The 13,387-nt window shown below is 35.2% G+C and overlaps 1 protein-coding gene across 3 annotated transcripts in view; it reads left to right on the forward strand.

Annotated features, from left to right (window-relative positions):
- Positions 1 to 13,387, forward strand: part of LOC120769706 (tyrosine-protein phosphatase Lar) — a 940,463-nt gene that overhangs the window by 850,902 nt on the left and 76,174 nt on the right. The window lies entirely within an intron of this gene.

A 13,387-nucleotide genomic window follows, 5' to 3' on the forward strand; every position in this document is an offset into this window, starting at 1 on the left:
TTTTAGGAGCCGATTACGCATCACCGTGAAGGAACTTGGAATATTGCTGACCTGTCCTATCTGTTCTCAAAAAATCATAATTAGGGATTAGTATTACTAAAGTTGCAGTTATCGAGAAAGGGTTTTGAACCCAACAAAAATCTGCTGAGACAACATGCTTTTATTTATTTATTTTTATTCAGACTTCTTCCAGGCAAACTCTTCATTAGGTATCCGGTAAGGTTTTTAGCCTTCTCGTATTGTACCCATTGAACAGTAGGAGTAAGAACCCCTGACACTATGTAAGGACGAACTAATATTCATCCAGTAAAGACAGCGAAACTATGGTTCATTCTCAATTCTAAAACAAATGTTAGACCCAACAAGACAACAATTGCCCACATTTAAGCGAACTGAAAAAAATGGGCTTGAAAGCAAAGTGCCTAATTACTAGCTGGTACTAAGAGTGATAAAAACAGTTTTTATTTAAAAAAACACAAGGGAAGAAAAAAGATTGCACTTTAAAAAAACACACTAACTGTTAAGGAAATTCAATACAATACATTTACTTTTGCAGTAACGAATTCGATGAACTCAATTTTCGAATACTTTTTCACTAAATCAAGCTGTATGTCCAGAATAATACGTTCGTTATTGACTTCTAAAGCTTTCAGGGAGTCTGGTTAATTGCTAAAGACCAATGACTTCAAATAACCTCACAAGAAGTAGTGTAGTGGTATTAAATCACAACTTCTTAAAGGAGACTAAATACCACAATTTCTCTCTCGAGTCTCAAAATTTGTCTGGCAATAATTCGATTGTTACACATGTGTTGTTCCAAATCAACAAAGTCACGTTTGCGGTGGTCCAATGACTTCAGTTCTTGAGTGAGAAAAATCGTATATGAATACAACCCTAAATCTTTTCTCAAAATCCAACAAGTTGGGGTTCGAGACAGTTCCAATTCTTGAGATCGTTTTGGAGTCGACAAATTACGGTCTTCAGCAACACTTACCTGAACGACAGCAATATTTTCATTACATCGAGCGGTCCTTTGACTTTTTGGCACTTAAACATCATGTACAGAAAACGTACGATCGAAATTTTTTACCGTTCGACGAATAGCGAGCACAAGTGAACGATTACAGATAAGGGTATTTTAAAAATGGCCGAGACGACACTCAGATATCATATCATCGGTATTAGATAACCCGGTACTTTATAATTCATAAACTAATTTTCATGTTTTGAGAGTCATTTATTTTTGTAATCATTGAAGAGAGTTTTTATTTTAATCGTTGACTTCATTAGAAACTAATATTCTGAAAAAGGTGCGCAACTTCGCTAAGGTGGAGGTTTCTGAGTTATTGGACAAGTTTTAATTTTATTACTGTTCGCTGAAAGAAGGTTAATCTAGAATTTATTTAATATTTATTTTGCGATAAGATCACAGCTATCCATTGTTTAATCCTTATTTGGTTGTTGTTGTGCGTCTTTGCTAAATTATATTTTGTTTAATGATCTGCCCAAATGTAGGCAGCATTTCCTAATTGATTATTAAATTAGTTCTTGGCCTTCGGGTAAATTTTTCGCTCATACCGAAACGATGAGGAGCTTTAGTAGATAATTTTTAAGCATTTTTTGAACATATTCACTTACTTTCAGGTTGTCGTCAATTACGTAACTTTGAAAACCTAAAATGTACTGATTATAATAATTTAAAACAATTTTTTAGTAATTATAATAGTTTAAAGCCAATTTATAATAAATATTTTTTACCTTTTGGAATTTTCTTGCTTCTATTTTGATATCTATAGCGCAATGTTATACTTGTATATACATATTTGATATTTGAGAAGTAAAAATTAATTTTCGAAATTAATCATGTATCGTGGTAATCGATCAACCAATAATTGGTGGCATCACACCTAATTTGACAACAGCTTTTCGCTCTTCTTCTCTACGCAAGTATCAAAATCTCAATTTCGATTATTGCTCACAAGCATACACATATTTCCTGCTATTTTCGTGCGTTTTCAACAATCAAATTTACATATATAGTACATACTTATATATAATAATGTATATGCATTTGTAAGTGCAAATACATGCAGCTCCTACGCATTTGTCCCTGTGGTCTTCATAACCTCATTCGTTACGCATCTAGTATTTTCCCAGCTAGCATGAATGATTGCTGTCTCATTGTATTATGAATACAGTTATTGGCAACAATTTCTACTGTCTAACACATTTGCGGTTTATTAAATTTGCATAAAGCTGATGCAATCATCGACGATGATGATGACAAGATGTAAATAATAAAAGGTTGCATGTGGAAAATATATATGCATAATATGACCACAAGTGCAAATTTAAATGGGATATTCATATTTAGTTAAGTTGATATTTCCACTTCACTTAGACACTTTGAGTGTGGCAGACAAGATGTGCATTGTCGACATTGATAATGGCACTCAATGATGGGAAATGACAATGATGTGCTCTGTGCTGATGAGTTAATGATTAGATGGATAAATATGTAGCATTGAAGCTTTCGGTACTGAAACATATATGCATGTACAAGATGTCTACTCAAGTTTATTACCTTTATTTTATGCGTTCATAATTATGAATATTATTAATATTATGGTAAAACTTAGAAGTAGAAGACTGGGCAAAAATAAGAAGAAATAAGTGGCCAAAAAAGCGTGAGTTCAATGAAGTAATATTCAAACCCCTCATATTAAACTTTCATTAAAGGATTTAAGGTCAGTTTTGGTAAACGCTCACAGTGATTCAATTTTATCAAAAACACGTGACAGGAGCCTTCAAAGACGGTCGAGAGATCGCTGAAAACATGCCGCATTCTAGCCGACCCTCGATTTCTTCAACTGATCAAAAAATTTAAAAAAAAAGTGAAGGATATGGTGCTTCAAAACTTCAGGCACATATTAGGGAGATGGCAAGAGAGCTCGACATCTCTCTCGAGTCTTTTCGAATGATTTTGGTGGATATTTTGGGTATGAAACCCATTCTTGCTCGACTCATCTTGATAAAGCTGCATTTTTATTTTCAAAAAAAAAATACTGTTTCTTTCTTTGGAAAAGCTTGATCGCGCGAATTGCGATCTCACATTCATTGAGGGCGTCATAATTGCCGATGAGACATGGATGTATGAGTGATGAAGGTGATGCTCATTGTTTTTTTCGATATTCGTGGTTTTGTGCATAACAAATTTATTCCGAAGGGAAACACAGTCAATATGGAGTTCTATTTGGCCACATTGAGGCGTATGCGTGAAAGCATCCGTCGAAAACGGCCGGAATTGTGGAATAAGAATTCATGGATTTTACACGATAATAATGCACCATCCATCGAGCCACGATTATAACCGAATTTAAGGCCAAAAACGGTATGAGTACCGTCAATCAACCACCGTATTCATCAGATTGGGCTCCGTGCGGTTTTTTCTTTTTCCCCAAGCTGAAACTGCCGCTCCGTGGAACCCGTTTTTAGACGATCGAAGAGATAAAACAAAATTCGCTGTAGCAGTTGAAGGCCATCTCAAAAATTGCTTATGAAAAGTGTTTCGAGGACTGGAAAAATCGTTGGCAAGTCTGAGTGCTTTTTTGTATATATTTTCCCATAGTGTCCATACATTAATTGATTGATTGGAGGAGGTTGATTACATATTTAAACCTGCTGAGGTTGTAACCCCCCATTAGCAACTTGGCATAGCGCATGCTTTGTAGTTGTTGCCAATACCTCTCTCTACCTACTCCCTCTTCCTTGGGGAACAGCTGCTTTGGGTGGTTTGGGAACCCACCGTTATGAAGGGTTCAGGTCATGCCATATTAGTGTATGCTGAGGAGCGGGCGAACTCATCAGCAAAGTTCATTCCCAGCTATACCTTCGTGACCGGGCTCCCAGATGAGACGCACTTGTTTATGTTCCGCTAGGCTATTCAGCCGTTCTCTACCTAACGATTTGATCTCATACAAACAGATTGCTTGAAGTGCCGCTTGACTATCGCTAAGTATGATTATACGATCATTGCGACAATTGCGTTGGAGGTTTTTTATCTCCTTGTGCTGACTTATGGCAAAGACTTCTTCCTGAATTCATCAGCGTCATTATGCTGAAAAATGCCCGGAAAACTTTCCGTTTGGTGCGTGGTCTTGCGACTCCTGCACCAATTCCCTTCGACATTTTCGAGCCGTCAGTATACCATTTCATTATACCATCCCTAAACAGTAGCTCAAGAGTATAATCATTCATTCAGCCTTGCTGGCAAGGGTAACCTTGAACTTCTTGGTGAAGTTTAACCTTTTGGTAATGCTGTTCTTGGGAGAAGGGCCAATTACACCATTTAACTCTTTCATCCGCTGGGACGAGATTACCTTACCTCTGCCACATCCTTCTGCTGTCATTTGTAGCAATGAGCGTCTTTAAATGTAGATTGATATGGTACGAGTATATACAAGTATGTGCAGTTAAAATATTTTCAATGATTAATGGAGTCTGAAAATTTTCTCAACATTCACTTGTTATCAATTGAGAAATCTAAAACTGGCAATCATATGCATACCGATTAATTAATGCATGTGTGTATGCAAATCTTTTTGTATTAGTACACACAAATATATCAACAAATAAAATCCGTATCATGTATGCAAGTATGAAATACTTAATCTATTTTCAACACCTACAGCTTCCAGCACTGTACTGCTAGGCTAGCTATAAGCTTAAGAAGTAAGCTGCAGGAAGTGTCGGTATTGAAAATAGCAAGTTGAAATCTTCAAACCTCTATGCATACATACAAGTATATACGCATAGATATTGCATTATAATGCACTGTATTTATTTAAACAAGCTATATTAGTTTATATGCATACTGATAATATAATATAACTTAGGATTTCGCCTTGATATGAAGCTTCAATTACCACGTTGTATTTTGATTATGATTGAAACGTTGTTCATAACTCATTTTGATAGCTGCATTATTATTATAACTATAGCAAATATCACAAATAAATAAATAAATATACGTATACATAGCTAGATATGTCTATATCTTAATATGATATATATATATATATATATATAGATCTATATTAAATTCACATAAGCAATTTCTATTTATCTTGCAGCTTGTTGCACTCCATAATGATTAAATATTGTGTACAAATGAAATGTGCATTGTTTTAGTTTAATCTTTGTGAAGTTTGGTTGATATGCCAATACGTTAAGAATCTAGAAGATATGATGATAGTTATGTGGTTTTAGAAATGCATTATGGTTCTTAATTTACTGTAATTTTGTAGCTAAAATATGTTGTATGGCAACTAACTACTTTATGTAGGGATAGCTCAAACTTATTATGAATAAATGTATTTATTTGTAGGAAATTTAATTATTTTAGTAACTAATATTTAACAAGTTAACCGCGCGTGCTTAACAGCGGTTGGATTTTCAGTTCAACCAAGAAAATTTCAAAATATTTTGTTTACATATCTTATGGAATAAGTGAAAAACAACAATGTAAATGTGATCTAAAAATGCATATATTCTATAAATGCCTCAATATGCATTATAGGTAAGTAAAGCATTGCCTACAACTGGGCGCAATTGCAGTTTATATCGGAGAAGATATATTTTACCAAAGTCACAAATCTATTAAATATACATATAACTGATTTCACGGCGGATATATGTATACATTTTTTAAAATGTCATATTTATCTGATAAAATCAATATTGAAAAAAAATCTGTAACTGTATATATCAACAAGAAGGCAATTAAAACATGTTGCCTACATTTTGGCTGAAATCTCAATCCAACCAATCTCAGTTTAAATAAATGAAACCAAAGTGGCAAATAAATTGCTGACAATTTTCATTATTTTAATTATTGCCAAATTTTTAGCACCCAGAAGAAAACATTAGAGGTCCCACATTATCAACGTGGCTGGCGAGCTCAGTTGACTTTGTCACTTCCGTCTGTGTATTCGCGCATCAGTCTCTCAGTTTTTGTACTCTCGCAACAAAGTTGCTAAGGAGAGTATTATAGTTTTGTAGTTATAACGGTTGTTCGTAAGTCCTAAAACTAAAAGAGTCAGATATTGGGTTATATATGTCAAAGTGATCAGGGTGACGAGTAGAGTTGAAATCCAGATGTCTGTCCGTCCGTCCGTGCAAGCTGTAACTTGAGTAAAAATTGAGATATCATGATGAAACACGTATGGTACACGTATTTCTTGGCTCCATAAGAAGGTTAAGTTCGAAGATGGGCAACATCGGCCTACTGCCACGCCCACAAAAAAAAAACCGAAAACCTATAAAGTGTCATAACTAAGCCATAAATAAAGATATTAAAGTGAAATTTGGCAAAAAGGATCGCATTAGGGAGGGGCATATTTGGACGTAATTTTTTTGGAAAAGTGGGCGTGGCTCCGCCCCCTACTAAGTTTTTTGTACATATCGGAAACTACTGCAGCTATATCAACCAAACCCTATAGAGTCGTTTCCTTCAGGCATTTCCATATACAGTTCAAAAATAAAAGAAATCGGATAGTAACCACGCCCACCTCCCATACAAGGGTTATGTTGAAAATCACTAAAAGTGCGTTAACCGACTAACAAAAAACGTTAGAAACACTAAATTTTACGGAAGAAAATTGTATTCTTCCAATATAACGCTATTTTGAGTTCCATCTGATGCCTTCTCTGCATAATACATATATACATTAGGAACCAATGATGATAGCGGAATAAAACTTTACACAAATACGGTTTTTGAAAAATATGTAAATGACTGATAATGAAATCTCGATTATCACTTTATCATGCGAGAGTATAAAATTTTCGGTGACACCCGAACTTAGCCCTTCCTTACTTGTTTTTTTTTTTTTGTGTTTGGTATCTCAAAAGTTTTGTACGAACAGCCGTAACAAACCGTAAGATTTAATAATACCTCCATATCGGTTGTACGCTAAAGGTAGGCGTCAGTAATGAGCTTGAACTTATTATGTTTCGCTCAAGGGGGCCACACCGGCAATGTTTGTTCCATAGATTAATGTTTAGTGCTAAAGTAAGGCAATCGCTACCAAAACAGATACTTTCTATACCTTCAATAGCAGAATGATTCCTTAACCCGGTTTTTCCAATAGGGTTGATATGATTTTTAAGTGTTATTTCGACCATTTTTGAAATGCCATAATCTGTCATTCTTTTTTCATTGTATTCAGTAGTGTTTACACTTACATCATATGTGCAAGATACTTGTATACGCAAGAATAACGTTTACGAGTTATTCAGTTTTATTATCAAAATAATCGTTCTCCAATTGTAACTTTTCGTTCCTCATTGCCAGTTTACGGTCGTAACAATCGTCCACCTGTGCGCGCTATTCGTCGAAATGTGAAAAACTTCGAGCATACATTACCTTTCACATAATATTCAAGTGCCAATAAGACAGTGAACTGTTCGAAGTAATAAACATATTGTTGCCGTTCAGACAAGTGTTACTGAAGACGGCAACTTGACGATTCCAAAACGTTTTCACGAATTGAGACTATTTTAAACCACAACCTGCAGGATTTTGAGAAAGGATTTGAACTTGCAAGCGTATAAAATGTTCTCGTTCAAGAACTGAAGCCAAACGGATCACTGTTAACGTCGTGAATTTGCTGATTTTGCTCTGGAGCAACTTGAAAACGATAACGATTTTTTTAGAGCATCATCTTCTCCGATGAGTCTCACTTTCATCTGAGTGGTGCGGCACGTCAACAAAACAGTTGATTCTGGCGCAAAGGAATTTCACAAAATACTCATCAACAACGATTACATTCACCTAATTGATAGTTTGGTGTGGTTTTTGGTCTGGTGGAATCATTGGTGCGTATTTCCTTCGAAAATAAGCTGATAACACTGTTACTGTCAATGCAGAACGGTATAGATCGATGATAACAAACTTGTTATGACCGCATTTAGAAAAAGTCGATCTTGAAAACCTAAGGTTTCAACAAGACGGGGCTGCGTGGCAAATAGCACGTGCAACAACCGAATTACGAGAAAGGTTCGATTATTTCAAGAAATTGTGACATGGATTTGCTTCCAAGAAGTTGTGATTTAACACCACTAGACTACTATTTAAGGGGTTATTTGAAGTTATTGGTCTTTAGCAGTAAGCCAGTCTATCTTTAAGCTTTTGAAGTTAATATTGAACATGTTTTTCGTGACTTACGACTTGACTTTACCGGAAAAAAGTGCTCGGAAATAGGGTTTATCGAATTTGTTCCTGCAAAAGAAAGGATGGAGCTCATTTGAATGATCTTATAGTCAGAACTTATTTGTATTGATTGTACTTCACATTAGATAAAAAACATTTAAACTTCCTACAAAATTAGTGTTATTTTTTGTAAAGAAATGATATCACTCTAATTGAAAATCCCAATATGCGATAAACTAGTGAAGTAACCTCATCCAAGAACCTTTGTAAAAAATCTCTTTATCTTTACAATAGCTCGTGAAAATTTAGCTTCTTCTATGCAAGGAAGTTACGGAATTATTAAATTTTTTTTAAGCAAAAATATTATAAATATTCTATAAAAATATTTTCTCAATAGCCTAAGAGCAAAATAGCGTGCATTTCAAAAATTTTTATTAAAAGGTTTACAGTAACAATTTAACAAAATCGTTTTAAGAACGAAAAAGTCATCGTTTCACAAAAATAATATTTTTAGAAACGTCTAAATACGTGTAAAATAATTAATCCTAAAGTTAAATAAAATTTGTTTTTCTTTTTTGCATCATTTAGGCGCAGAAACCCCATAACTTATTAACTTGACATCTCTCTCTCTCTAAACAACTCGAAATATTAATGAAATACTATTTTTGAGAAATATAGTGTTATTAAAGTCCATTTTCTTAAATTAAATTTCTGCATACTTTTTATTTATCTTCCCCTTTTACATACTCTTAGGCGCAGAAACAGACATTACTTTTTAATTTAACATTTTCCTCTTAACTTATAAAGTAGAAACCAAAAATTATTTTTCAGGAAAACGTAATTAATAAAATTATTTCTCCAAAATTTATTTTCGGCATACTTTTTGGCGCATAAACCTACAAACATCTTACCACCGCAGTTTTTGGCAAACATGTCACAAATTATCTAATGTCACGTATGAATTTAGCCATATCATTGTTGCATACTTCGATGGCACACCCCCACTTTGACAGCTGTCAACATGATTGTCATTAACTAGGCGGCGACAAACGCAAACAAATATGGTTTGGGTGCAAAGTCATCTAGCTCTTAACATACACACACATGAGTGACTACACAGACAAAGCGTATCTAATAAGTTTACATATATGTATACGCCTACATACTTGTAAGTGTCACTTATGTCATACAAATATTTTAAATGTCAAATTCATACGCTGTCATGCGTGTACACGCAGCAATTGACGGTATGTGTTTGAATGTGTGTGTGGGCAACTCAGTGATTATAATGTACATATTTGAGTGTTTTAGTGTTGTTCAGCTGACATTTATGACACTCATACCGTCATGCCATGACACTGATTTGCTGTGTTCAACGACATCACACACACGCACCCACACAAGGACAGGCAAGAGCTGGAGTAGAAGCTGGCGGTGACATTGATAAAGTCGTCTGAGTCAAAGATTTATTTTTTGGCACCATACAAACACACAAATACATGTGTAGTTTTAAGTACAGATACACATATGTATATGTAGGTATGACGTTTTAACTACACATACACGCATACATATATGTTTACATACAATAAATGTTGGTCCTTTGTTGTAGCCTTTTGACTGCCAACTGCTGAGAATGCTTAAAAGTCGACAATGTCAGGCGGACAGCACATAATTTGTCATTCCAATTGCATACACGAATGAGCAAGTATCATACAATACTACTTACATAATTGTATATCTGCAGTAATTAATGTTTGGTATTTCATATTTGAGACAATCACACTATATTCATACCCAAATAAATACGTACAAAATATTTTATACTAAATCAAATTTTATGATACTGTAGAGCATTTTGCCGCCACCTGAATATATTCCAAAAGCTTACTGAATTGATTTTCTTTGAACGGTGACTCAAGACCTTTCCAGAAAACAGCATTTTTTCAAAAACTTGACTTCAGAGAGAAAATGTTTGCTTTTCGGAATTCGCTTTAAGTTTGGACACACCGAATTTCTCAAAAATCTTCGACTCTATCCTGAATTAATTTCTTTCATCACCTTTTATCACTGCTAGCTTCTAATGGTTTCTACTCCGGCCTCTGAGAAGAAGAAAAGCAACAATGATCCTTTCCTCGTTCATTTGTATTGAACTTGTTACTGATCTGCTAAGAGGTCTGTGAGGTATTTAAGGTGTCTTGATTACGAATTTCAGTTCAAAAATGTTCAATCTTGTACAGCTACTTTTGTCATTTTGGTATATTGTTAACTAGTTTTATCGGACTGAGAACCAGTGATAGTTTCTCGCTTCCCTGACAGTCGGATATATGTAACCGAAACGGAGCCAGATTTTTATCCGAACAAAGACTGTCAACTCGACAACATTCCTCCAGGAAACAGGACAGTTAAAAAAAAACAACAAAAAATTAATATTTTTCAAAAGTTATATTTTTTTATTCAAAGTAGTTTCCTTGTGCTTCAATACAGCGTTTAGCCCGGTCCATTAGCATTTCAAATGAGTGTTTAAGGTCATTTTTCGGAATGCTCTTGAGAATATCGGTCGTCGCCTTTTGGATAGCTGAAATGTCCTGAAACCAGTGTCCTTTCATGGGCAAATGAAGCAAATAGGTAAAAATCACAGGGTGCCAGATCAAGTGAGTAGGGTGAGTCATTAGTGGTTAATATGGAGTTTTTTGTCAAAAAATCAGTAACAAGCGTCGACCGATGACACGGCGCATTATCGTGCAGCAGGCGCCAGGACCCTGCCTCATGGTATTGTGGTCGAGCACGACGAATGCGTGACAAAAGACGCTTCATAACACCAAGGTAAAACACAGCATTAATTGTTTGGCCAGGTGGGACGAACTCTCGGTCTCTTGTACAAAACCCTCGGAATCGTAAAAACAAATCAGCATTGTCTTTATTTTTGACTTCTGAAGACGACCGACTTCTGATCGTCACAGAGGTCCTCATGACCTCCTTGGAATCGCTTAAACCACTCATGCACATTACTACGGGATAGGCACTGATCACCATAAACTTTTTTCATCATTTCCTGTCCGCCAATTAAGAAAAGTCGTAAAAATGAAAAACCCAGCAATCGCAGTTTTCGTTTTCTGACCAAGCGCTAATATATCTGCTAGACGCTCGGTCGCTGTTTCCTTTCTAGATTCGAAAATATTTCGAATTCCCTTCTATAACTTTAGGGACTTATCCTTAGATAATTTTTGAAGATTTGAAATTTTTCAGTAAACGTTTTCCCAAGTTTTAAACAAAATTTAATATTTGCCACCAATAGATGGCGCCACCAGAAACAGTTATATTTAAAAAGTTCTGTTTCTTTTGAGACAGACCTTGTACTTTAGAAATGTTTTCTGCTACTACAACAAAAACAAACGATAAATTTCTGTATATTTTTCGAGAATATGGCCAGGAAGCTTACTCAGTGTTCCAGGTAGAAGTTCCAGTTGAAAGTTCTTTTTAAACTGGATAAAATCTTAGGAGGTCTAGCAAATTTCTTGCAATCAATAAAATATATGTATTACCAGGTGCGTTCCAAGGTAAACCGGATTTAACAAAAAAAAACTGAGCAAATGTTTTTTTCGTCAAAATCAATTTATTTTATTCAAAGTAGATTCCTTCTGCTTCAATACAGTTTTTTGCACTTTCCAAAAACATGTCGAACTAGTGTTTTAGCTCGTTGGACGGTATGGTCGCCAGTATGCTGGTGCAAGCCTTTTGAATGGCCTCTACGTCTGCATAACGCTTTCCTTTCATGGGCAAATGCATTTTTCCGAAAAGAAAGAAGTCGCACGGTGCCCTATCAGGTGAATACGGGGAGTGGTTAATGGTTAAAATGTGATTTTTGGTCAAATAATCGGTCACAAGCGTCGATCGAATGTTGGATTCTGAGCAATTTTTGGTCGTCAGTCAATTTGTGGGGAACAAACCGTGCACACACCTTTCGTAAGCCCAAATGTTCGGTCAAAATGCGATAAATCGATGTTTTGGAGATGTTCAATTCCACTACCATGAATTTCAATGATGATTTCGGCTGATTTTTGATGAATTCACGCACAGTTTCGATGGAATTTCCGGTGATCAGGGATTTTGATCGGCCCACATGTTGATTTTCATTTATGTCCTCACGACCACTTTGAAAACATTGAAACCACTCGTGCACTCTGCTACAGCATAGGCAATGATCGCCATAAACTTGTTTCATCAATTGAAACGTTTCGGTAAAAGTTTTACCAATTTTAAAACAAAATTTAATGTTGGCTCTTTGTTCGAAGCTCATTTTCGCACCGATAACACAAACATACTGACACTTAAAACGCAATAACTTCACTTCCAATCGATAAAATATCATGAAATTCTCACTGGACACTCGATAAGGATAGCAGATTCTAAAGCACCGACATCGACATATAGAAGGCGCCATCAAGGGGCGCTAGGTTCAAAAAGTCCTGTTTACTTTGGAAAGCACCTTGTATATATACATTTTTATAATTAAAGAAGTTTCTGATTGTTCGTAACCGTTCACTAAACTAAAATTTTGTTTGATATCCATAATAAGCTTTGCCTGAACGTTTCATCTATATCCATATGAAGATTTTTTCCATTGTCAGAAATTTTCGGCTGCATACAGATATATTTAAATCGATCCTCAGATAATTGTTTAGCTTTCATTCTGTTTTGATACACAAAACTCGCCTTTTTTATAGGCTACTATTCTAGGTCGGTCCTTTAAGCAGTTAGATCCTCTTAAAAAGGCGGAACAATAGCATGCAACATATTGAACAAAGGGCCTCAAACAAAATCCAGAGGTCATGTGGAATTATTACTTATATAAGTATAATATTATCGCTAATTAATTGTATGCCAAGCATTAGCATTAGCCATTTATATACAACTATTGAACAACGAAATGTGGAACAATAAGCCACACAACCGTTTATCTACGCTTCGTTAGCATTATGGTGATTATTGTTTTTGCTAAGCGCGACGCAAATGCAATAAATTAACATGACCTGCTATTGATGTGCATTTGTAATCGCTCACTCACAAACACCAATGCATATTAAGTGGGGGTTCAGTTTCTAATTTGCTGCTTTAAGTATATATATTTATGTTTATATGCATAGGTTTGCAATTAAATACATGGGCAATTGC

This window comes from Bactrocera tryoni, chromosome 2 (assembly GCF_016617805.1).
Source record: "Bactrocera tryoni isolate S06 chromosome 2, CSIRO_BtryS06_freeze2, whole genome shotgun sequence".
Lineage (NCBI taxonomy): Eukaryota > Metazoa > Arthropoda > Insecta > Diptera > Tephritidae > Bactrocera > Bactrocera tryoni.